The sequence below is a fragment of the Arachis stenosperma genome, chromosome 2 (genome assembly GCF_014773155.1).
Source record: "Arachis stenosperma cultivar V10309 chromosome 2, arast.V10309.gnm1.PFL2, whole genome shotgun sequence".
Lineage (NCBI taxonomy): Eukaryota > Viridiplantae > Streptophyta > Magnoliopsida > Fabales > Fabaceae > Arachis > Arachis stenosperma.
Window position 1 is genome coordinate 49,313,465 of NC_080378.1, and position 26,450 is coordinate 49,339,914.

General features: G+C 37.8%; 2 non-coding genes across 2 annotated transcripts; both read left to right on the top strand.

Moving 5' to 3' along the window:
- The first annotated feature begins 9,305 nt into the window (after window positions 1-9,305).
- LOC130964353 (small nucleolar RNA R71) lies at window positions 9,306-9,413 on the top strand. Its single transcript, XR_009080450.1, has one exon. It is a non-coding gene; the product is annotated as a small nucleolar RNA R71 (small nucleolar RNA).
- A 7,211-nt stretch (window positions 9,414-16,624) lies between these two features.
- LOC130964476 (small nucleolar RNA R71) lies at window positions 16,625-16,732 on the top strand. The gene has a single exon (XR_009080569.1). It is a non-coding gene; the product is annotated as a small nucleolar RNA R71 (small nucleolar RNA).
- The last annotated feature ends 9,718 nt before the right edge of the window (window positions 16,733-26,450 follow it).

Consider the following 26,450-nt stretch of genomic DNA (forward strand, 5'->3'; position numbering starts at 1 on the left):
AAAACAATCATATCTTTTCCATTTTTTTATTTTCGAAAATTTTAAAAATTATTTTTCAAAATCTTTTTCTTATCTTTATATCATATTTTCGAAAATATGCTAACAATTAATGTGATTGATTCAAAAATTTGAAGCTTGTTACTTTCTTGTTAAGAAAGGTTCAATCTTTAAATTCTAGAATCTTATCTTGTAGTTTCTTGTTAGTTAAGTCATTTTAAAAAAAAATTAAATCTTTTTCAAAATATCTTTCTCTTAAAATTTTTATCTTATCTTTGTATCTTATCCTTCTCAAAATTTTATCTTTTTCAAAATTTGATTTCAAAATATCTTATCTAACTTCTTATCTTCTTATCTTTTTAAATTTTGATTTCAAATCTTTTTCAATCAATTAACTAACTTTTTGTTTGTTTCTTATCTTTTTCAAAACCACCTAACTACTTTTCCCTCTCTAATTTTCGAAAATATCTCATCCCTTTTTCAAAAATTCTTTTTAATTAATTAATTGTTTTAATTTTAATTCTATCTTATCTTTTAATTTTCGAAAATTCTAACCTTTTTTTTAAATTATTTTCGAAAATTCTTCCTCTCTTTTCTTATTCTATTATTACTAACACTTCTCTTCACCTCTCTTCATCTAAAAAAATTCGAACCATTCTCCTTTCCTTATCCCCTTTCTTCTTCTACTAACATATAGGAATCTCTATACTGTGACATAGAGGATTCCTCTTCCTTTTCTTGTTTTCTTCTCTTTCATATGAGCAAGAACAGGGAAAAAGGCACTCTTGTTGAAATTGCTCCAGAACCTGAAAGGACTCTGAAGAGGAAATTAAGAGAAGCTAAATTACATTATTCTAAAGGTAACCTTTCAGAAATTTTCGAACAAGAGAAGGAGATGGCAGCCGAAAATAATAATAATGCAAGGAGAATGCTTGGTGATTTCACAAAGCCAACGTCCAAGTTTGATGGAAGAAGCATCTCCATTCCTGCCATTGGAGCCAATAACTTTGAGCTGAAACCTCAGCTAGTTGCCTTAATGCAACAAAACTGCAAGTTTTATGGACTTCCATCTGAAGATCCTTATCAGTTTTTAACTGAGTTGTTGCAGATCTGTGAGACTGTAAAGACGAATGGAGTTGATCCTGAAGTCTACAGACTCATGCTTTTCCCTTTTGCTGTAAGAGACAGAGCTAGAATATGGTTGGATTCACAACCTAAGGATAGCCTGGACTCCTGGCATAAGCTGGTCACTGCCTTCTTGGATAAATTCTTTCCTCCTCAAAAGCTGAGCAAGCTGAGAGTGGATGTTCAAACCTTCAAACAAAAAGATGGTGAATCCCTCTATGAAGCTTGGGAAAGATACAAGCAGGTGACCAAAAGATGTCCATCTGACATGTTTTCAGAATGGACCATATTAGATATATTCTATTATGGTCTATCTGAATTTTCGAAAATGTCATTCGACCATTCTGCAGGTGGATCTATTCACCTAAAGAAAACGCCTGAAGAGGCTCAAGAACTCATTGACATGGTTGCAAACAACCAATTCATGTACACTTCTGAGAGGAATTCCGTGAATAATGGGATACCTCAGAAGAAAGGAGTTCTTGAAATTGATGCTCTGAATGCCATATTGGCTCAGAATAAAGTGTTGACTCAACAGGTCAACATGATCTCTCAAAATCTGAATGGATGGCAACATGCATCCAACAGTACGAGAGAGGCAGCTTCTGAAGAAGCTTATGATCCTGAGAACCCTGCCATGGCAGAGGTTAATTACATGGGTGAACCTTATGGAAACACCTATAACTCATCATGGAGAAATCACCCAAATTTCTCATGGAAGGATCAACAAAAGCCTCAACAAGGCTTTAACAATGGTGGACGCAATAGGCTGAGCAATAGCAAGCCATATCCATCATCTTCTCAGCAACAGACAGAGAGTTCTGAACAAAACACCTCTAATTTAGCCAATCTAGTCTCTGATCTGTCAAAAGCCACTTTCAGTTTCATGAGTGAAACAAGATCCTCCATCAGAAATCTGGAGGCACAAGTGGGCCAGCTGAGTAAGAAAGTCATTGAAACTCTTCCCAGTATTCTCCCAAGCAATACAGAAGAAAATCCAAAAGGAGAGTGCAAGACCATTGATATAATCAATGTGGCCGAATGCACAAGGGAGGAGAAGGATGAAAATCCTAGTGAGGAAGACCTCCTGGGACGTCCCTCAAGCAAGAAGGAGTTTCCTATTAAAGATCCAAAGGAATCTGAGGCTCATATAGAGACCATAGAGATTCCATTAAATCTCCTTCTGCCATTCATGAGCTCTGAAGACTATTCTCCCTCTGAAGAGGATGAAGATATCACTGGAGAGCAGGTTGCTCAATACTTAGGAGCTATCATGAAGCTGAATGCCAAGTTGTTTGGTAATGAGACTTGGGAAAGTGAACCTCCCTTGCTCATTAGTGAACTAGATACCTGGATTCAGCAAATTCTACCTCAAAAGAAACAAGATCCTGGCAAGTTTTTAATACCTTGTACCATAGGCACCATGACCTTTGCAAAAGCTCTGTGTGATCTGGGGTCAGGGATAAATCTTATGCCACTCTCTGTAATGGAGAAGCTGGGGATCATTGAGGTACAACCTGCCTTGTTCTCATTACAATTTGCAGATAAGTCATTGAGACAAGCTTATGGAATAGTAGAGGACGTGTTAGTAAAGGTTGAAGGCCTTTACATCCCTGCTGATTTCATAATCTTAGACACTAGGAAGGAAGAGGATGATTGCATCATCCTTGGAAGACCTTTCCTAGCCACAGCAGGAGCTGTGATAGATGTCAACAAAGGTGAATTAGTCCTTCAATTGAATGGGGACTACCTTGTGTTTAAGGCACATGGCCATCCCTCTGTGACAAAAGAGAGTAAGCATGAAGAGCTTCTCTCAGTTCAGAGTCAAGAAGAGCCCACACAGTCAAACTCCAAGTTTGGTGTTGTGAGGCCACAACCAAACTCTAAGTTTGGTGTTAAGACCCCATATCCAAACTCTAAGTTTGGTGTTGGGACTATACAACATTGACCTGATCACCTTGTGGCTCCATGAGAGCCACTGTCAAGCTATTGACATTAAAGAAGCGCTTGTTGGGAGGCAACCCAATTTTATTTATCTAATTTTTATTTTATTCTATATTATTGTTATTTTGTGTTTTATTAGGTACATGATCATGAGGAGTCACGAAAAAATCATAAAAATTAAAAACAGAGTCAAAAACAGCAAAAAAAAATTCGCACCCTGGAGGAAGCACAGGCTGGCATTCAACGCCAGTAAGATGCATCTGGCCGGCGTTCAATGCCAGAACAGAGCATCATTCTGGCGCTGAACACCAGAAATAAGCAACATTCTGGCGCTGAACGCCAGGAATGTGCCCAGAGAAGAAAAGCTGGCGCTGAACGCCAGTAACAAGCATCAAACTGGCGTTCAACGCCAGAAACATGCTTTACATGGGCGTTGAACGCCCAGAATGTGCACCACATGGTGTTTAAATGCTAGAATGGTGTGCAAAGGCAATTTACATGCCTACTTGGTGCAGGGATGGAATTCCATGACACCTCAGGACCTGTGGACCCCACAGGATCACCTCAGGATCTGTGGACCCCACAGGATCCCCACCTACTATATTCCCACCTTACCTCCTAATCCTAGTTTTTGTGATTACTCTTCCCCATGTCACACTTCCCAACACTCTTCACCAATCACCTCAATTCCTCTTCTCAATTACCCCCTTCACCACTCACATCCATCCACTCTTCCCCATAAACCCCACCTACCTTCAACAATTCAAAACCATTTTCCCACCCATTCCCACCCAAAATGGCCGAACATACACTCCCCCCTCTCCCTATAAATACCCTTCCATTCTACTTCATTTTCACACAACACAAACCCCTCTTCTCCCACTTAGCCAAACCTACATCTCTCCCTCTCTACCATATTTTCTTCTTCTTCTTCTCTTCTTTCTTCTCTTGCTCGAGGGCGAGCAATATTTTAAGTTTGGTGTGGTAAAAGCATAAGCTTTTTGTTTTTCCATTACCATCAATGGCACCTAAGGCCGGAGAATCCTCTAGAAAAGGAAAAGGGAAGACAAAAGCTTCCACCTCCGAGTCATGGGAGATGGAAAGATTCATCGCCAAGAGCCATCAAGACCACTTCTATGATGTTGTGGCAAAGAAGAAGGTGATCCCTGAGGTTCCTTTCAAGCTCAAGAAAAATGAGTATCCGGAAATCCGACATGAAATCCGAAGAAGAGGTTGGGAAGTCCTAACCAACCCCATGCAACAAGTCGGAACCTTAATGGTTCAAGAGTTCTATGCCAATGCATGGATCACTAGGAACCATGATCAAAGTATGAACCCGAGTCCAAAGAATTATCTCACAATGGTTCGGGGAAAATACTTAGATTTTAGTCCGGAAAATGTGAGGTTGGCATTCCACTTGCCCATGATGCAAGGAGATGAACGCCCCTACACTAGAAGGGTCAACTTTAATCAAAGGTTGGACCAAGTCCTAATGGACATATGTGTGGAAGGAGCTCAATGGAAGAGAGACTCCAAAGGCAGCCAGTCCAACTAAGAAGACTGGACCTCAGCCTGTGGCTAGAGGATGGTTGGAGTTCATTCAACGCTCCATCATTCCCACTAGCAACCGATCTGAAGTTACTGTGGATCGGGCCATCATGATTCATGGCATCATGATTGGAGAGGAAGTAGAAGTTCATGAGGTCATCTCCAATGAAATCTACAAAATAGCCGACAAGCCTTCACCCATGGCACGGCTAGCTTTTCCTCACCTTATTTGCCATCTATGTTACTCAGCTGGAGTTATCATAGAAGGAGACATCTCCATTGAAGAGGATAAGCCCATCACCAAGAAGAGGATGGAGCAAGCAAGAGAGACCCTTCACGGTTCTCAAGAGATGTATGAGGAAGCTCATCATCAAGAAATCCCTGAGATGCCTCAAGGGATGCACTTTCCTCCCAATAACTATTGGGAACAACTCAACACTTCCTTAGAAGATTTGAGCCACAATGTTGAACAACTAAGGGTGGAACATCATGAGCACTCCATCATTCTCCATGAAATAAGAGAAAATCAAAGAGCAATGAGGGAGGAGCAACAAAGGCAAGGAAGGGACATAGAAGAGCTTAAGAACATTATTGGTCCTTCAAGAAGAAGACGCCACTAAAGGTGGATTCATTCCTTGTTCTTTATTTCTTTCTGTTTTCGGTTTTTAATGTTGTGTTTATCTATGTTTTGTGTCTTTACTTCATGATCATTAGTATGTAACCATGACTTAAAGCTATGAATAAATCCATTAACCCTTCACCTCTCTTAAATGAAAAATGTTTTAATTCAAAAGAACAAGAAGTACATGAATTTCGAATTTATCCTTGAATTTAATTTAATTATATTGATGTGGTGACAATACTTTTGTTTTCTGAATGAATGCTTGAACAGTGCATATGTCTTTTGATCTTGTTGTTTATGAATGTTAAAATTGTTGGCTCTTGAAAGAATGATGAACAAAGAGAAATGTTATTGATGATCTGAAAAATCATGAAATTGATTCTTGAAGCAAGAAAAAGTAGTGAAAAAGAAGAAGCTTGCGAAAAAAAATTGCGAAAAAATAGAAAGAAAAAGAAAAAGCAAGCAGAAAAAGCCAATAGCCCTTAAAACCAAAAGGCAAGGGTAAAAAGGATCCAAGGCTTTGAGCATTAGTGGATAGGAGGGCCCAAGGAAATAAAATCCAGGCCTAAGCGGCTAAATCAAGCTGTCCCTAACCATGTGCTTGTGTCATGAAGGTCCAAGTGAAAAGCTTGAGACTGAGTGGTTAAAGTCGTGATCCAAGCAAAAAGAGTGTGCTTAAGAGCTCTGGACACCTCTAACTGGGGACTCTAGCAAAGCTGAGTCACAATCTGAAAAGGTTCACCCAGTTATGTGTCTGTGGCATTTATGTATCCAGTGGTAATACTGGAAAACAAAGTGCTTGGGGCCACGGCCAAGACTCATAAGTAGCTGTGTTCAAAAATAAACATGCTTAACTAGGAAAGTCAATAACGCTATCCGAAATTCTAAGTTCCTAGAGAAGCCAATCATTCTAAACTTCAAAGGAAAAAATGAGATGCCAAAACTGTTCAGAAGCAAAAAGCTACAAGTCCCGCTCATCTAATTATAATTAATATTCATTGTATTCTGGAATTTATAGTATATTCTCTTCTTTTTATCCTATTTGATTTCAGTTGCTTGGGACAAGCAACAATTTAAGTTTGGTGTTGTGATGAGCGGATAATTTATACGCTTTTTGGCATTGTTTTTAGGTAGTTTTTAGTAAGTTTAAGCTACTTTTAGGGATGTTTTCATTAGTTTTTATGTTAAATTCACATTTCTGGACTTTACTATGAGTTTGTGTGTTTTTCTGTGATTTCAGGTAATTTCTGGCTGAAATTGAGGGACTTGAGCTAAACTCTGAAAAAGGCTGACAAAAGGACTGCTGATGCTGTTGGAATCTGACCTCCCTGTACTCGAAATGGATTTTCTGGAGCTATAGAACTCCAATTGGCGCGCTCTCAACGGCGTTGGAAATTAGACATCCAGTGCTTTCCAGCAATATATAATAGTCCATACTTTATTCGGAAATTGACGACGTAACTTGGCGTTGAACGCCAAGTACATGCTGCTGTCTGGAGTTAAACGCCAGAAAAACGTCATGATCCGGAGTTGAACGCCCAAAACACGTTATAACTTGGAGTTCAACTCCAATAAAAGCCTCAGCTCGTGGATAGACCAAGCTTAGCCCAAACATACACCAAGTGGGCCCCGAAAGTGGATTTATGCGTCAATTACTTACTCATGTAAATCCTAGTAGCTAGTTCATTATAAATAGGACTTTTTACTAGTGTATTAGTCGTCTTTTGACCACGTTTCATCTTTGGTCTCAGTTTTGTTTTATTCTTCATCTTAGGAGGCCATTGATCACGTTTTGGGAGGCTGGCCATTCGGCCATGCCTGAACCTTCCACTTATGTATTTTCAACGGTGGAGTTTCTGCACACCATAGATTAAGGGTGTGGAGCTCTGCTGTACCTCAAGTTTCAATACAATTACTATTACTTTTTATTCAATTCTCTTTTATTCTTATTCCAAGATATACGTTGCACAACACTTTGATGAATGTGATGATCTGTGACACTCATCATCATTCTCACCTATGAACGCGCGTGATTGACAACCACTTCTGTTCTACTCTAGGCCGAGCGCATATCTCTTAGATTCCCCAACAGAATCTTCGTGGTATAAGTTAGATAGATGGCGGCATTCATGAGGATCCGGAAAGTCTAAACCTTGTCTATGGTATTCCGAGTAGGATTCTGGGATTGAATGACTGTGACGAGCTTCAAACTCCTGAAGGCTGGGCGTGAGCATAGGACCATTTTCACTGAGAGGATGGGATGTAGCCATTGACAACGGTGATGCCCTACATACAGCTTGCCATGGAAAGGAGTAAGAAGGATTGAAGGAAGAGTGAGTAGTGAAGTAGAGTTTCAAGAAGAATACAGCATCTCCATACACCTATCTGAAATTCCCATTATTGATTTACATAAGTATTTCTATCCCTTTTATTTTCTATTTATTATTAATTATTCGAAACCCATAAAACAATTTAATCTGCCTAACTGAGATTTACAAAGTGACCATAGCTTGCTTCATACCAACAATCTCTGTGGGATCGACCCTTACTCACGTAAGGTATTACTTGGATGACCCAGTACACTTGCTGGTTAAGTTGAACGAAGTTGTGAACCATGGTATTGGCATCATGTTTTTTTGGCGCCATTACCAGGGAATGAAAAGCAATGAATTTTGCAAAATGGAATAACACATGAATAACAATTTCGTCCACCAACTATGAAATCAGCAGGGATGTAATGGTCTTCAATCTTTACCAGAACATCCTCCACAAGTCCATAAGCTTGTTTTCTTGAATTGTGTGCCATCTCTAGTGAGATTCTTGCAGCTTGTACCTCAAAGATCCCTAGCTTCTCCATTACAGAGAGAGGCATGAGGTTTATACTTGACCCTAAGTCACACATAGCCTTCTTAAAGGTCATGGTGCCTATGGTACAAGGTATTGAAAACTTCCCAGGATCCTGTCTCTTTTGAAGTAATCTCTGCCTAATCAAGTCATCCAGTTCTTTGGTGAGCAAAGGAGGTTCGTTCTCCCAAGTCTCATTACCAAATAAATTGTCATTTAGCTTCATGATTGCTCTAAGGTACTTGGCAACTTGCTCTTCAGTGACATCTTCATCCTCTTCAGAGTAAGAATACTCATCAGAGCTCATGAATGGCAGAATTAAATCCAATAGAATCTCTATGGTCTCATTATGAGCCTCAGATTCCCATGGTTCCTCATTATGGAACTCATTGGAGGCCAGAGGACGTCCATTGAGGTCCTCCTCAGTGGCGATCACTGCCTCTTCCTCCTCTCCAAATTCGGCCATGTTGATGACCTTGCACTCTCCTTTTGGATTTTCTTCTGTATTGCTTGGAAGAGTACTAGGAGGGAGTTTAGTAACTTTCTTACTCAGCTGATCCACTTGTACCTCCAAGTTTCTAATGGAGGACCTTGTTTCAGTCATGAAACTTTGAGTGGTTTTGATTAGATCAGAGACCATGGTTGCTAAGTCAAAGTGGCTCTGCTTAGAATTCTCTGTATGTTGCTGAGAAGATGATGGAAAAGGCTTGCCATTGCTCAACCTGTTTCTTCCATCATTATTGTTGTTGAAACCTTGTTGAGGTCTCTGTTGATCCTTCCATGAGAGATTTGGATGATTTCTCCATGAAGGATTATAGGTGTTTCCATAGGGTTCTCCCATGTAATTCACCTCATCTATTGAAGGGTTCTCAGGATCATAAGCTTCTTCTTCAGATGAAGCGTCCTTAGTACTGCCTGGTGCAGCTTGCATTCCAGACAGACTTTGAGAAATCATATTGACTTGCTGAGTCAATATTTTGTTCTGAGCTAAAATGGCATTCAGAGTATCAATCTCAAGAACTCCTTTCTTCTGATTCGTCCCATTGTTCACAGGATTCCTTTCAGAAGTGTACATGAATTGGTTATTTGCAACCATTTCAATGAGCTCTTGAGCTTCTGCAGGCATCTTCTTCAGATGAAGAGATCCTCCAGCAAAGCTGTCCAATGACATCTTGGACAGTTCAGACAGACCATCATAGAAGATACCTATGATGCTCCATTCAGAAAGCATGTCAGTGGGACACTTTCTGATCAATTGTTTGTATCTTTCCCAAGCTTCATAGAGGGATTCACCTTCCTTCTGTCTGAAGGTTTGGACTTCCATTCTAAGCTTACTCAATTTTTGAGGTGGAAAGAACTTTGCCAAGAAGGCATTGACTAGCTTTTCCCAAGAGTTCAGGCTTTCTTTAGGTTGTGAGTCCAACCATATCCTAGCTCTGTCTCTTACAGCAAAAGGGAATAGCATAAGTCTATAGACCTCAGGGTCAACCCCATTAGTCTTGACAGTGTCACAGATTTGCAAGAACTCAGCTAAAACCTGATGAGGATCTTCCAATGGAAGTCCATGGAACTTGCAATTCTGTTGCATTAGAGAAAATAATTGAGGCTTAAGCTCAAAGTTGTTTGCTCCAATGGCAGGGATAGAGATGCTTCTCCCATAGAAGTCGGGAGTAGGTACAGTAAAGTCACCCAGCACCTTCCTTGCATTGTTGGCATTGTTGTTGTTTTCGGCTGCCATGGTTTCTTCTTCTTTGAAGAGCTCTGTTAGGCCTTCTAGAGAGAGTTGTGCTTTAGCTTCTCTTAGCTTTCGCTTCAAGGTCCTTTCAGGTTCAGGGTCAGCCTCAACAAGAATGCTTTTGTCTTTGCTCCTGCTCATATGAAAGAGAAGAGAACAAGAAAATATGGAATCCTCTATGTCACAGTATAGAGATTCCTTGAGGTGTCAGAGGAAAAGAAAAATAGAAGGAAGAGGTAGAAGAATTCGAACTTATCAAGAAAGATGGAGTTCGAATTGTGCATTAAGGAGGAGTGTTAGTCCATAAATAGCAGGATGTAAAAAGAGGGGAAGAAATTTTCGAAAATAAATTAAAAAGATTTTAAAAATATTTTGAAAAATACTAATTGATTTTCGAAAACTAAGAGTGGAAAAGAAATCAAGTGATTTTTAAAAAAGATTTTGAAATTAGAAATCAAAAAGATATGATTGAAAACTATTTTGAAAAAGATGTGATTAAGAAGATATGATTGAAAAGTTATGATTTTAAAAAGATGTGATTGAGAAGATATGATTTGAAAAACAATTTAAAAAGATTTGATTTTGAAAATTAATGACTTGGCTAACAAGGAAAGATATGATTCAAACATTAAACCTTTCTCAACAGAAAAGGCAACATACTTAAAATGTTGAATCAAATCATTAATTGTTAGCAAGTATCTTTGAAAAAGAAAGAAATTGATTTTGAAAATATATGATTGAAAAGATTTGATTTGAAAAAGATTTGATTTTGAAAAATTTTGAAAACTTAAAAAAATTTTGAGTTAAAAACAAAATCTTCCCTCTTGTGCCATCCTGGAGTTAAACGCCCAGAATGGTATACATTCTGGCGTTTAACGCCCAAAACTCACCCCTTTTGGGCGTTAAACGCCCAGCCAGGCACCCTGGCTGGCGTTTAAACGCCAGTTTTCCTTCCTCACTGGACGTTTTGAACGCCCAGCCTTTTTCTATGTAATTCCTCTGCTGAATGTTCTGAATCTTCAATTCTCTGTATTATTAACTTGAAAAGACACAAATTAAAATTTTTTTTGAATTTTTAATAATGAGGAATAATCAAAATGAAACTAAGATCAAATAAACAATGCATGCAAGACACCAAACTTAAAAGTTTGTATACTATTGACACTAACAAAATGAGAATGCACATGAGAAACAACAAAACACTCAGGACAAGAGAATTTAAAGATCAGAACAAGGAAATCATCAAGAATAACTTGAAGATCAATTAAGACACATGAATGAATTCAAAAAAAATGCAAGAAGAATAGTGGTGCGCGAAATTGTGATCACTACAACTTCACACAACTAACCAGCAAGTGCACTGGGTCGTCCAAGTAATACCTTACGTGAGTAAGGGTCGATCCCACGGAGATTGTTGGTATGAAGCAAGCTATGGTCACCTTGTAAATCTTAGTCAGGCAGACTCATATGGATATGGTGATGAACGAAAATAACATAAAAGATAAAGATAGAGATACTTATGTAATTCATTGGTAGGAACTTCAGATAAGCGCATGAAGATGCCTTCCCTTCCGTCTCTCTGCTTTCCTACTGTCTTCATCCAATCCTTCTTACTCCTTTCCATGGCAAGCTTATGTAGGGTTTCACCATTGTCAATGGCTACCTCCCATCCTCTCAGTGAAAACGATTGCATATGCCCTGTCACGGCACGCGGAATTCAGCTGTCGGTTCTCGGTCAGGCCGGAATAGAATCGATTGATTCTTTTGCGTCTGTCACTAACGCCCCGCCTGCTAGGAGTTTGAAGCACGTCACAGTCATTCAGTCATTGAATCCTACTCAGAATACCACAGACAAGGTTAGACCTTCCGGATTCTCTTGAATGCTGCCATCTGTTCTCGCCTATACCACGAAGATTCCGGTTAAAGAATCCAAGAGATATTCACTAGAGCCTTGGTTGCTTGTAGAACAAAAGTGGTTGTCAGTCACCTTGTTCATAGGTGAGAATGATGATGAGTGTCACGGATCATCACATTCATCAAGTTGAAGAACAAGTGATATCTTAGAACAAGAACAAGCGGAATTGAATGGAAGAACAATAGTAATTGCATTAATACTCGACGTACAGCAGAGCTCCACACCTTAATCTATGGTGTGTAGAAACTCCACCGTTGAAAATACATAAGCATAAGGTCTAGGCATGGCCGAATGGCCAGCCTCCCAATGATCTAAGATAGCATAAAACACGAAGATAGCTACCCAGATATATCAATACAATAGTAAAAGGTCCTACTTATAGAAAACTAGTAGCCTAGGGTGTACAGAGATGAGTAAATGACATAAAAATCCACTTCCGGGCCCACTTGGTGTGTGCTTGGGCTGAGCAATGAAGCATTTTCGTGTAGAGACTCTTCTTGGAGTTAAACGCCAGCTTTTATGCCAGTTTGGGCGTTTAACTCCCATTTGGGTGCCAGTTCCAGCGTTTAACACTGGGATTCCTGAGGGTGACTTTGAACGCCGGTTTGGGCTATCAAATCTTGGGAAAAGTATGGACTATCATATATTGCTAGAAAGCCCAGGATGTCTACTTTCCAACGCCGTTGAGAGCGCGCCAATTGGGCTTCTGTAGCTCCAGAAAATCCACTTCGAGTGTAGGGAGGTCAGAATCCAACAACATCTGCAGTCCTTTTCAGTCTCTGAATCAGATTTTTGCTCAGATCCCTCAATTTCAGCCAGAAAATACCTGAAATCACAGAAAAACACACAAACTCATAGTAAAGTCCAGAAAAGTGAATTTTAACTAAAAACTAATAAAAATATACTAAAAACTCAACTAAAACTACTAAAAACATGCTAAAAATAATGCCAAAAAGCGTATAAATTATCCGCTCATCACAACACCAAACTTAAATTGTTGCTTGTCCCCAAGCAACTGAAAATCAAATAAGATAAAAAGAAGAGAATATACTATAGACTCCAAATTATCAATGAAACTTAGCTCCAAATTAGATGAGCGGGAGTAGTAGCTTTTTGCCTCCGAACAGTTTTGGCATCTCACTCTATCCTTTGAAATTCAGAATGATTGGCTTCTTTAGGAACTCAGAATCCGGATAGTGTTATTGATTCTCTTAGTTAAGTATGATGATTCTTGAACACAGCTACTTATTGAGTCTTGGCCGTGGCCCAAAGCACTCTGTCTTCCAGTATTACCACCGGATACATAGATGCCACAGACACATAATTGGGTGAACCTTTTCAGATTGTGACTCAGCTTTGCTAGAGTCCCCAATTAGAGGTGTCCAGGGTTCTTAAGCACACTCTTATTGCCTTGGATCACAACTTTATTCCTTTTTTTCTTTCTTTTTCTCTTTCTTTTTTCGTTTTTTTTTTTTTGTATTCACTGCTTTTTCTTGCTTCAAGAATCATTTTTATGATTTTTCAGATCCTCAGTAACATGTCTCCTTTTTCATCATTCTTTCAAGAGCCAACAATTCTAACATTCATGAACAACAAATTCAAAAGACATATGCACTGTTCAAGCATACATTCAGAAAACAAAAAGTATTGTCACCACATCAAACTAATTAAGCTAGTTTTAAAGATGAATTTGAAATCCTGTACTTCTTGTTCTTTTGTAATAAAAACAGTTTTCTTTTAAGAAAGGTGATGGATTCATAGGAGATTCATAACTTTAAGGCATAGACACTAAGACACTAATGATCATAAGACACAAACATGGATAATCATAAAGCATAATTTTCAAAAAACAGAAAAATAAAGAACAAGGAGATTAAAGAACGGGTCCACCTCAGTGATGGCGGCTTGTTCTTCCCTTTTGAAGGTCTTATGGAGTGCTTGAGCTCCTCAATGTCTCTTCCTTGTCTTTGTTGCTCCTCTCTTAGTTGTCCCATGTTGGAACTCAATTCTCCTAGGGAGGTGTTAATTTGCTCCCGATAGTCTTGTGGAGAAAAGTGCATCCCTTGAGGCATCTCAGGGATCTCATGATGAGAGGGGTCTCTTGTTTGCTCCATCCTTTAGTAATGGGCTTGAGGTCATGCCTTCTCAGTTGAACCGGCTTCCCTCTTGAGTTTCTCTTCCATTGAGCGCCCTCTTCACAAATGTTTATGAGGACTTGGTCCAACCTTTGATCAAAGTTGACCCTTTTTTGAGTGAAAATGTGACCTCGGGGATCACCTTCTTCAAGGCCACAACTTCATAGAAGTGGTCTTGATGCACCCTCGAGATGAATCTATCCATCTCCCATGACTCGGAGGTGGAAGCTTTTGCCTTCCCTTTCCTCTTTCTAGAGGTTTCTCCGGCCTTGGATGCCATAAATGGTTATGGAAAAACGAAAAAGCAACGCTTTTACCACACCAAACTTAAAAGGTTTGCTCGTCCTCGAGCAAAAGAAGAAAGAAGAGAGTAGAAGAAGAAGAAAATGAGGAAGAAGGGAATGGCTTTGTGTTCGGCCATGTATGGGTGGGTTTGGAAGGGAAAGTGGTTTGAATTTGAATGGTGAGGTAGGTGGGGTTTTATGAAGGATGGATGTGAGTGGTGAAGAGAAATATGGGATTGGATAGGTGAAGGGTTTTTGGGGAAGAGGTGTTGAGGTGATTGGTGAATGGGTGAAGAAGAAAGAGGATGGTGAGGGTTGGTGGGGATCCTGTGGGGTCCACAGATCCTGAGGTGTCAAGGAAAAGTCATCCCTGCACCAAGTGGCAAGAAAATTCACGTTTTGTGCCAATTCTGGCATTAAACGCCGGGCTGATGCCCATTTCTGGCGTTTAACGCCAGGTTCTTGCCCTTTTCTGGCGTTTAACGCCAGTCTGGTGCCCCTTTCTGGCGTTAAACGCCCAGAATGGTGCCAGACTGGGCGTTAAACGCCCAACTGCTAGCCTTACTGGCGTTTAAACGCCAGTGAGTTCTTCCTCCAAGGTGTGCTGTTTTTCTTCCTATTTTTCATTCTGTTTTTGCTTTTTCAATTGATTTTGTGACTTCTTATGATCATCAACCTACAAAAAAACATAAAATAACAAAGGAAAATAGGTAAAATATAATCATTGGGTTGCCTCCCAACAAGCGCTTCTTTAATGTCAGTAGCTTGACAGAGGGCTCTCATGGAGCCTCACAGATACTCAGAGCAATGTTGGAACCTCCCAACACCAAACTTAGAGTTTGAATGTGGGGGTTCAACACCAAACTTAGAGTTTGGTTGTGGCCTCCCAACACCAAACTTAGAGTTTGACTGTGGGGGCTCTGTTTGACTCTGATTTGAGAAAAGCTCTTCATGCTTCCTCTCCATGGTGACAGAGGGATATCCTTGAGCCTTAAACACAAAGGATTCTTCATTCACTTGAATGATCAGTTCACCTCCATCAACATCAATCACAGCCTTTGCTGTGGCTAGGAAGGGTCTGCCAAGGATGATAGATTCATCCATGCACTTCCCAGTCTCTAGGACTATGAAATCAGTAGGGATGTAATGGTCTTCAATCTTCACCAAAACATCCTCTACAAGTCCATGGGCTTGTTTTCTTGAGTTGTCTGCCATCTCTAATGAGATTCTTGCAGCTTGTACCTCAAAGATCCCTAGCTTCTCCATTACAGAGAGAGGCATGAGGTTTACACTTGACCCTAAGTCACACAGAGCCTTCTTGAAGGTCATGGTGCCTATGGTACAAGGTATTGAAAACTTCCCAGGATCTTGTTTCTTTTGAGGTAATTTCTGCCTAGACAAGTCATCCAGTTCTTTGGTGAGCAAAGGAGGTTCATTCTCCCAAGACTCATTTCCAAATAGCTTGTCATTAAGCTTCATGATTGCTCCAAGATATTTAGCAACTTACTCTTCAGTGACATACTCATCCTCTTCAGAGGAAGAATACTCATCAGAGCTCATGAAAGGCAGAAGTAAGTCCAGTGGAATCTCTATGGTCTCATTTTGAGCCTCAGATTCCCATGGTTCCTCATTGGGGAACTCATTGGAGGCTAGTGCACGCCCATTGAGGTCTTCCTCAGTGGCGTTCACTTCCTCTCCTTCCTCTCCAAATTCGGCCATGTTGATGGCCTTGCACTCTCCTTTTGGATTTTCTTCTGTGTTGCTTGGAAGAGTACTTGGAGGGAGTTCAGTAATTTTCTTGCTCAGCTGTCCCACTTGTGCTTCCAAATTCCTAATGGAAGACCTTGTTTCAGTCATGAAACTTTGAGTGGTTTTGATTAGATCAGAGACCATGGTTGCTAAGTCAGAGGGGTTCTGCTTAGAATTCTCTGTCTGTTGCTGAGAAGATGATGGAAAAGGCTTGCCATTGCTAAACTTGTTTCTTCCACCATTATTGTTGAAACCTTGTTGAGGTCTCTCTTGATTCTTCCATGAGAAATTTGGGTGATTTCTCCATGAAGAATTATAGGTGTTTCCATAGGGTTCTCCTAGGTAATTCACCTCTTCCATTGAAGGGTTCTCAGGATCATAAGCTTCTTCTTCAGATGAAGCATCCTTAGTACTGCTTGGTGCATTTTGCATTCCAGACAGACTTTGAGAAATCAATTTGACTTGTTGAGTCAATATTTTATTCTGAGCCAATATGGCATTCAGAGTGTCAATCTCAAGAACTCCTTTCTTCTGACTAGTCCCATTGTTCACAGGATTCCTTTCAGAAGTGTACATGAATTGGTTATTTGCAACCATTTCAATGAGCTCTTGAGCTTCTGTAGGCGTCTTCTTCAGATGAAGAGATCCTCCAGCAGAGCTATCCAAGGATATCTTGGATAGTTCAGGGAGACCATCATAGAAAATACCTATGATGCTCCATTCAGAAAGCATGTCTGAAGGACACTTTCTGCTTAATTGTTTGTATCTTTCCCAAGCTTCATAGAGGGATTCACCATCCTTCTGTCTGAAGGTTTGGACTTCCACTCTAAGCTTACTCAATTTTCGAGGTGGAAAGAACTTTGCCAAGAAGGCATTGACTAGCTTTTCCCATGAGTCCAGGCTTTCTTTAGGTTGTGAGTCCAACCATGTCCTAGCTCTGTCTCTTACAGCAAAAGGGAATAGCATAAGTCTGTAGACCTCAGGGTCTACCCCATTAGTCTTGACAGTGTCACAGATTTGCAAGAATTCAGCTAAAAACTGATGAGGATCTTCCAATGGAAGTCCATGAAACTTGCAATTCTGTTGCATTAGAGAAACTAATTGAGGCTTAAGCTCAAAGTTGTTTGCTCCAATGGCAGGGATAGAGATGCTTCTCCCATAGAAGTCGGGAGTAGGTGCAGTAAAGTCACCCAGCACCTTCCTTGCATTGTTTGCATTGTTGTTGTTTTCGGCTGCCATGTCTTCTTCTTCTTTGAAGATTTCTGTTAGGTCCTCTACAGAGAATTGTGCCTTAGCTTCTCTTAGCTTTTGCTTCAAGGTCCTTTCAGGTTCAGGGTCAGCTTCAACAAGAATGCCTTTGTCTTTGTTCCTGCTCATATGAAGGAGAAGAGAACAAGAAAATATGGAATCCTCTATGTCATAGTATAGAGATTCCTTGAGGTGTCAGAGGAAAAGAAAAATGGAAGACAGAGGTAGAAAATTCGAACTTATCAAAGAAGATGGAGTTCGAATTTTGTATTAAGGGATAGTGTTAGTCCATAAATAGAAGGATGTGAAAAGAAGGGAAGTAATTTTCGAGAATTAAGTAAAAGATTTTAAAAACATTTTGAAAAACACTAATTGATTTTCGAAAATAAAAGTGGGGAAGAAATCAAGTAATTTTTGAAAAGGATTTTGAAATTAGAAATCAAAAAGATTTGATTGAAAACTATTTTGAAAAAGATGTGATAAAAAAAAGATATGATTGGTTTTAAAAAGATGTGATTGAGAAGATATGATTTGAAAAACATTTTAAAAAGATTTGATTTTAAAAAAAATTAATGACTTGCCTAACAAGAAAAGATATGATTCAAACATTAAACCTTTCTCAACAGAAAAGGCAATATACTTGAAATGTTCAATCAAATCATTAATTGTTAGTAAGTATCTTTGAAAAAGGAAAGAAATTGATTTTGAAAACATTTGATTGAAAAGATATGATTTGAAAAAGATTTGATTTTGAAAAACTTTGAAAACTTGAAAAAAATTGATTTTGAAAACAAAATCTTCCCCCTTTTGCCATCCTGGAGTTAAATGCCCAGAATGGTGCACATTCTGGCGTTTAACGCCCAAACTACTACCCTTTTGGGCGTTAAACGCCCAGCCAGGCACCCTGGCTGGCGTTTAAACGCCAGTCTGTCTTCTTCACTGGGCATTTTTGAATGCCCAGCTTTTTCTGTATAATTCCTCTGCAGTATGTTCTGAATCTTCAATTCTCTGTATTATTGACTTGAAAAGACACAAATTAAAAATATTTTTGGATTTTTAATAATGAGGAATAATCAAAATGCAACTAAAATCAAATAACAATGCATGCAAGACACCAAACTTAGCAGTTTGTATACTATTGGCACTAACAAAATGAAAATGCATATGAGAAACAACAAAACACTCAAGTCAATAAAATTCAAAGATCAAAACTAGGAAATCATCAAGAACAACTTGAAGATTAATGAAGACACATGCATAAATTTGAAAAATGCAAGAAGAACAGAAACATGCAATTGACACCAAACTTAAAATGAGACACTAGACTTAAACAAGAAATATTTTTGGTTTTTATGATTTTGTAATTTTTTTGGATTTTTCGAAAATTAAGTGGAAGAAGAGAATAAAGATATCAAAGTTCCTAATGAGAATTCCAGGAATCATGCAAAGTTAGTCTAAAGCTTTAGTCTAAAGGAATTAGACATGGCTAGCCAAGCTTCAGCAAGACATTGCATTCGAGAGCTAAATTGATGAGGATCAATCAGCTTTGGTGATGATAAGAACATCACCTTGAAACACTAGAATTCATTCTTAAGAACTCTGAAGAAAAAAAAATACCTAATCTAAGCAACAAGATGAACCGTCAGTTGTCCATACTCGAACAATCCCCGGCAACGGCGCCAAAAACTTGGTGCGCGAAATTGTGATCACTACAACTTCACACAACTAACCAGCAAGTGCAATGGGTCGTCCAAGTAATACCTTACGTGAGTAAGGGTCGATCCCACGGAGATTGTTGGTATGAAGCAAGCTATGGTCACCTTGTAAATCTTAGTCAGGCAGACTCATATGGATATGGTGATGAACAAAAATAACATAAAAGATAAAGATAGAGATACTTATGTAATTCATTGGTAGGAACTTCAGATAAGCGCATGAAGATGCCTTCCCTTCCGTCTCTCTGCTTTCCTACTGTCTTCATCCAATCCTTCTTACTCCTTTCCATGGCAAGCTTATGTAGGGTTTCACCGTTGTCAATGGCTACCTCCCATCGTCTCAGTGAAAACGATTGCATATGCCCTGTCACGGCACGCGGAATTCAGCTGTCGGTTCTCGGTCAGGCCGGAATAGAATCCATTGATTCTTTTGCGTCTGTCACTAACGCCCCGCCTGCTAGGAGTTTGAAGCACGTCACAGTCATTCAGTCATTGAATCCTACTCAGAATACCACAGACAAGGTTAGACCTTCCGGATTCTCTTGAATGCTGCCATCTGTTCTCGCCTATACCACGAAGATTCCGGTTAAAGAATCCAAGAGATATTCACTAGAGCCTTGGTTGCTTGTAGAACAAAAGTGGTTGTCAGTCACCTTGTTCATAGGTGAGAATGATGATGAGTGTCACGGATCATCACATTCATCAAGTTGAAGAACAAGTGATATCTTAGAACAAGAACAAGCGGAATTGAATGGAAGAACAATAGTAATTGCATTAATACTCGAGGTACAGCAGAGCTCCACACCTTAATCTATGGTGTGTAGAAACTCCACCGTTGAAAATACATAAGCATAAGGTCTAGGCATGGCCGAATGGCCAGCCTCCCAATGATCTAAGATAGCATAAAACACGAAGATAGCTACCCAGATATATCAATACAATAGTAAAAGGTCCTACTTATAGAAAACTAGTAGCCTAGGGTGTACAGAGATGAGTAAATGACATAAAAATCCACTTCCGGGCCCACTTGGTGTGTGCTTGGGCTGAGCAATGAAGCATTTTCGTGTAGAGACTCTTCTTGGAGTTAAACGCCAGCTTTTATGCCAGTTTGGGCGTTTAACTCCCATTTGGGTGCCAGTTCCAGCGTTTAACGCTGGGATTCCTGAGGGTGACTTTGAACGCCGGTTTGGGCCATCAAATCTTGGGCAAAGTATGGATTATCATATATTGCTGGAAAGCCCAGGATGTCTACTTTCCAATGCCGTTGAGAGCGCGCCAATTGGGTTTCTGTAGCTCCAGAAAATCTACTTCGAGTGCAGGGAGGTCAGAATCCAACAGCATCTGCAGTCCTTTTCAGTCTCTGAATCAGATTTTTGCTCAGATCCCTCAATTTCAGCCAGAAAATACCTGAAATCACAGAAAAACACACAAACTCATAGTAAAGTCCAGAAAAGTGAATTTTAACTAAAAACTAATAAAAATATACAAAAAACTCAACTAAAACTACTAAAAACATGCTAAAAACAATGCCAAAAAGCGTATAAATTATCCGCTCATCAAATAGAAACATGCAGTTGACACCAAACTTAAAATTAGACACTAGACTCAAACAAGAAACAAAACATATTTTTGGTTTTAAGATTTTATTTTTTTTTTTCAAAAATTGAAAGAAAATAAGGATATCAAAATTCTTAATGAGAATTCCAGGAATCATGCAATGTTAGTCTAAAGCTTCAGTCTAAAGAAATTAGACATGGCTAGCCAAGCTTCAGCAGGACATTGCACTCTAGAGATAAATTGATGAAAATCAATCAGCTTTGGTGATGATAAGAACATCACCTTGAAACACTAGAATTCATTCTTAAGAACTCTGAAGAAAAAATACCTAAGCTAAGCAACAAGATGAATCGTCAGTTGTCCAAACTCAAACAATCCCCGGCAACGGCGCCAAAAACTTGGTGCACGAAATTGTGATCATCAATGGCGCCATCAACATGGTACACTCAATTGCAATCTCAACTCTTTATCACAACTTCGCACAACTAACTAGCAAGTGCACTAGGTCGTCCAAGTAATAAACTTTACGCGAGTAAGGGTCAATCCCACGGAGATTGTTGGTATGAAGCAAGCTATGGTCATCTTGTAAATCTCAGTCAGGCAGATTCAAATGGTTATGGATGATTTATGAATAAAGCATAAAATAAAGATAGAGATACTTATGTAATTCATTGGTGAGAATTTCAGATAAGCGTATGGAGATGCTTTGTCCCTTCCGTCTCTCTGCTTTCCTACTGTCTTCATCCAATCCTTCTTACTCCTTTCCATGGAAAGCTGTATGTTGGGCATCACCGTTGTCAATGGCTACAGTCCCGTCCTCTCAGTGAAAATGTTCAACGCGCTCTGTCACAGCACGGCTAATCATCTGTCGGTTCTCAATCAAGTTGGAATAGAATCTAGTGATTCTTTTGCGTCTGTCACTAACGCCCAGCCTTCAGGAGTTTGAAGCTCGTCACAGTCATTCAATCATTGAATCCTAATCATTGAATGCCGCCATCAATTCTAGCTTATACCACGAAGATTCCGATTAAGGGATCCAAGAGATATCCACTCAATCTAAGGTAGAATAGAGGTGGTTGTCAGGCACACGTTCATAGGTGAGAATGATGATGAGTGTCACGGATCATCACATTCATCAAGTTGAGGAACAAGTGATATCTTAGAACAAGAATAAGCTGAATTGAATAGAAGAATAATAGTAATTGCATTAATACTCGAGGTACAGCAGAGCTCCACACCTTAATCTATGGTGTGTAGAAACTCCACCGTTGAAAATACATAAGAACAAGGTCTAGGCATGGCCGTGAGGCCAGCCCCCAAAACGTGATCAAAGGATTCAAAGATCTAAAGATGTTCAAAGATCCAAAGATGAAAATACAATAGCAAAAGGTCCTATTTGTAGAGAACTAGTAGCCTAGGGTTTACAGAAATGAGTAAATGACATAAAAATCTACTTTCGGGCCCACTTGGTGTGTGCTTGGGCTGAGCATTGAAGCTTTCATGTGTAGAGACTTTTCTTGGAGTTAAACGCCAGCTTTTGTGTCAGTTTGGGCGTTTAACTCCCATTCTTGTGCCAGTTCCGGCGTTTAACGCCGGGCAGTTTTGAGCTGATTTAGAACGCCGGTTTGGGCCATCAAATCTTGAGTAAAGTATAAACCATTATACATTTCTGGAAAGCCCAAGATGTCTACTTTCCAACGCAATTAAGAGAGCGCCAATTGGGCTTTTGTAGCTCCAGAAAATCCACTTCGAGTGCAGGGAGGTCATAATCCAACAGCATCTGCAGTCCTTTTCAGCCTCTGAATCAGATTTTTGCTCAGGTCCCTCAATTTCAGCCAGAAAATACCTGAAATCACAGAAAAACACACAAAATCATAGTAAAGTCCAGAAAAGTGAATTTTAACTAAAAACTAATAAAAATATAATAAAAACTAACTAAAACAAACTAAAAGCATACTAAAAACAATGCCAAAAAGCGTATAAATTATCCGCTCATCAATTCTCTTGTAGATATAATCAATGAATGAATTGAGTTGTCATTATTAGGTAGTTTTCTTTCTCTTTAAACTTTTGCATATCTTGTTTTAATTGTTAGGTTACTTGCTAGATTCATGTTTTGGTTAGAATAGTTGTTTTTGAATTGCACTTTGCTTGAAGTGCAAGTTTTGTTTGCATTGTCTCTGAAAAATTTTTCAAAAACTAAAAAGATTTTTGTTAAGTTTAAAATTTTGGTTGGTTTAGAGTGTAAATAGGGTAGGAAAGTGTTTAATTCTATTTTTATACTTTCTTTAAAAAAAAGGAAGAGTAAAAAAAAGTGACACCCACGCCTCTTCTCCTTTTTACTCGAAACTTCCGTTCAAAATACTCATTTAGCTATAATTAATTCCAAATCAAAATCTGACTGTCAAAACTCAGTCGCATACTATCATATAACTCAGATTTCAGCTAATTATTCAACAACAACATCTCAGTGCTTATTTCTCATTATGGTTGAAATCCAACAACAAATTCAACAGCAATTCAGCTAAATTTTCAATAGCTAACAATCATAGATTTGAGCAACAGACATCAACAAACAATAATCCAACCATATATATCAATTAATTTATAATTTTAACTGATTAAAGAGTCAAACCCTACTTCTGTGAAGTGCAGAACACACACAAGATACTGGAGGAGGTTTTTGATCGGTCAAACGGAGCGAAAACGGCAAAAACTTTATGGTTCCTCCCCTCCTTTGGTTCGGTCGAATTGGTTCCTAGCAGGGGCAGCTCTACTTCGCGATTCCACCGAACGAAACACATGTCACCGCGTAGAAAATGAAGATACAATCACTTCTATCGGATCAAAATTTTTGTGGGAGCCACGAATCTCAAGAAATCAATCTCGGAAGTCCGGTAATCAACAAAACCTCTCCCTTCCTTCCATGCATGGCTTCGGCTGATTTTAGAGGAAAGAGAGAAGATTTTTGTGACTTATATAATGTATAATTAGTGACTAATGTCACTTAATTAGAGGGGAAAGGCATGCGTTGCAACACGTGGCGCATTAAACGCTATATGTCGCGATTTTAAGCCATTGAGTCAGTGAAGTTAAATTTGTAAATATCTTAGAAGGAAATTAAGGTAATTAGATATGGTAAAAACTCAAATAATTATTTCAAGTAGTAGTATTTAATTAGAATAAAGATTGAATAAATTACTAATATAAATGATATTAATAAAGTCGAATTTTTTAAATCTTTTGAACCCAATATCAAATGATCGTCCTTCGTCAAATAAAATTAAATATTAACATAATATTAATATTACGTTATTATTCATTTTAATTTATTTAAAGATCTCTAAAAAACTTATTATAAACGTTATCCGAATAAAATGTAAAACTTGCATACACGATTATAAGGTGGAAACCAAAATGTTACATAGCTGGAGCAGATCCATAACCTCATGCAAATCTATATATAAATTTTGCATCTTTAAAATAGTTAGATAAAATTTCATAGTGATAGCAATCTCCTATTACAATCACAAGTATTATTTGACACCCCAAAAAAATTATTAAAAAAAATTAAAATTCAAATATTTTTCAAGTGACTTTTGTCCAATTTTTTTTTTTTCATAATCTTTTTCTTTAGGTCAAATTATATTTATTTCAATTGACTAATTGTGTGGGGAAAAAGGATAGATTAAAAAATAATAACCTGAGATCGTTCAATATATAGAAACAAGAAAGTGGTTCAATATATTGGTTTGAAAATTTTGAAAAAACATGAACTAGAATTTATTTGCAAAAAAGGAGGGGAATAAAAAATAAAATAATCGACCAACGAACTATAACTCAAATCGCATAATCTTCTCATATTCACTTAGAGATTATAAGTTCGAGTTTTTTTATTTTTAGTAGAGAAAAAAAAAACAAAATAACCAACTAGTTTAAAAAAATTACATCTGAATTCTTTTATAATATTAATAATTTTGACATGGGGTGCATTTTATAATTAATTACTTTGCTAAGGTTACCGCTGGACGCTGGTACCCTTCCCTGCCAACATAAAGGCTTAACTAAGTCTCCAGAAAATAGGATATCACTTCTTTTTCTTCTTCGTCTTCTTCCATTTTCAACAATACACAAACAGTATTAAATGAATGTGATTCATAGTTCACAGAATTCGTAAAAGAAGAAATTAGTTACGAAACACAGTCATCTAAATTTGGGGCTCAATTATGTTGGCCTAGCCTCCCAACTCAACAATGGTTTAGTTCACATACAGCGCCATCTCAACCCAAAACTTTCTTCTGTTTGTTTTATATCTGGGATTGAATTTTGATGATGAACAAATTAGAGAATAAATATAATTGAATTTTGAATTAATTTTTAATTGTATTAATCTTAATAATTTTTAGTTTGGATACACCAATCTAATATGTGTACTACAAAAAATAAATAGGAAATGATATATCTTTGTCTTTGGGAAGCAAGCTTTTAAATTTCAACTTATTAGAGAGGATGTGGATTTCTATTTACATCATGAAAATACATTGTTTAAATTCTTCTAAAACTTTGAAAAATGACTTCTCTAAATGTATAAATATAATTTTGACAAAAAAAAAAAGCATTTTAAATTCTCTAAAAAAATACATTCTTTTCTAAAATCCATGAATCCAAACACACTCTAAGCCTGGGGTAGATATATAGTAATTGATCAAGTACCAAATGCAACAACTTGGTGAATATTGAAAAAATATAAATTATTTAGGAAGGTATAAGGGCATAACCATGTGATGGATAATATCGATTTTGGAGTTTCTCTATCTTTCTTACTTCTAATTTCTTGAAATTTAAAATTTCTATTATTTCTATTTTTATTAATTATTTCGTAAAAGTGTATCAAAGCCTAACAACCAAGTTTAGCCTCGCTTTTAAACCCTCCTGTTAAGTCATTTCAAAATAATTATCTAATATTTTAGTCTATATGTAATAATTTCTCGAATCTTAACAAAATTTCAAGACTTTAATCAAGTATTAGAAACATAAAATTGTTTGAACTCATAATGTTGAAACCAGTAAAACTTATTACGTTGCCATGCATATAATAATACATTTGGTTAAGAAACCCTATTACAATATGCGTATAGATATGCTTCTGTGGAACCATAACTTATTAGCAACTATATATATAATTAAGTATGTGTGAACCATAATATTATATTAGTCACAACGGCAATGACAAATATCGGATCCTTTGCAGAACCCTCCTCCTTTGCAGCTAGAATGGCACGCTATGTTGCAAAGTGTGTTATCGCAATTTGGTCGAGGATGGTCTAAGCAACATACCGGCGGAAATGCAGCGACTTCAAGACCTAATAATAATTAATTTAGTAAGCAATATCCGTGGAAAATTTTCAAGACATATATCTCGCCAAATTAAAACCCCGCAACGAAATAACGAAAATATGGTTCAATTATTGAAAAGTTAAATAAATAAATAAAATTTTCAATTAGTATATAAGACTAAAAGAAAGTATAGGCAGGAAACTAATTTTTAATTAATCAATATTATTAGTCCATTTTTATTTTCTAGGAAAATTATGGTTTAGCATTTATAATTTAATTTGTAAGGTTAAATATTAATGATTTAAGATTTGGAATTTAAAATAAATAAAATAATTTTAAAAAATGACTAATCTAAGACTAAAAAAATTGCTACCTAGCTAGCATTAGTCTAAGGCTAATTATAACCCAACATAACATGGATAGCACAAAAACAAATAAATAAAGAACATGTGTAGAAGAAGAAACGAAAACAGGCACACTACTATATATTTTTGTATTGTAGTGCAATTTAGTTATTCTTAGAGAATATTATTACATATTCTAGAATTTGAGCAAACGTTTAATTTCCAGCAATTAAGAACTAAAGTAATAAAACTAATGGCTTAATAGTATAGAAAAGCGCGAATACAGAAGAATAATATTTTTACCTGCGTCCAATATTATTGTAAGCATAATGAACACAAGAATTATTCCTT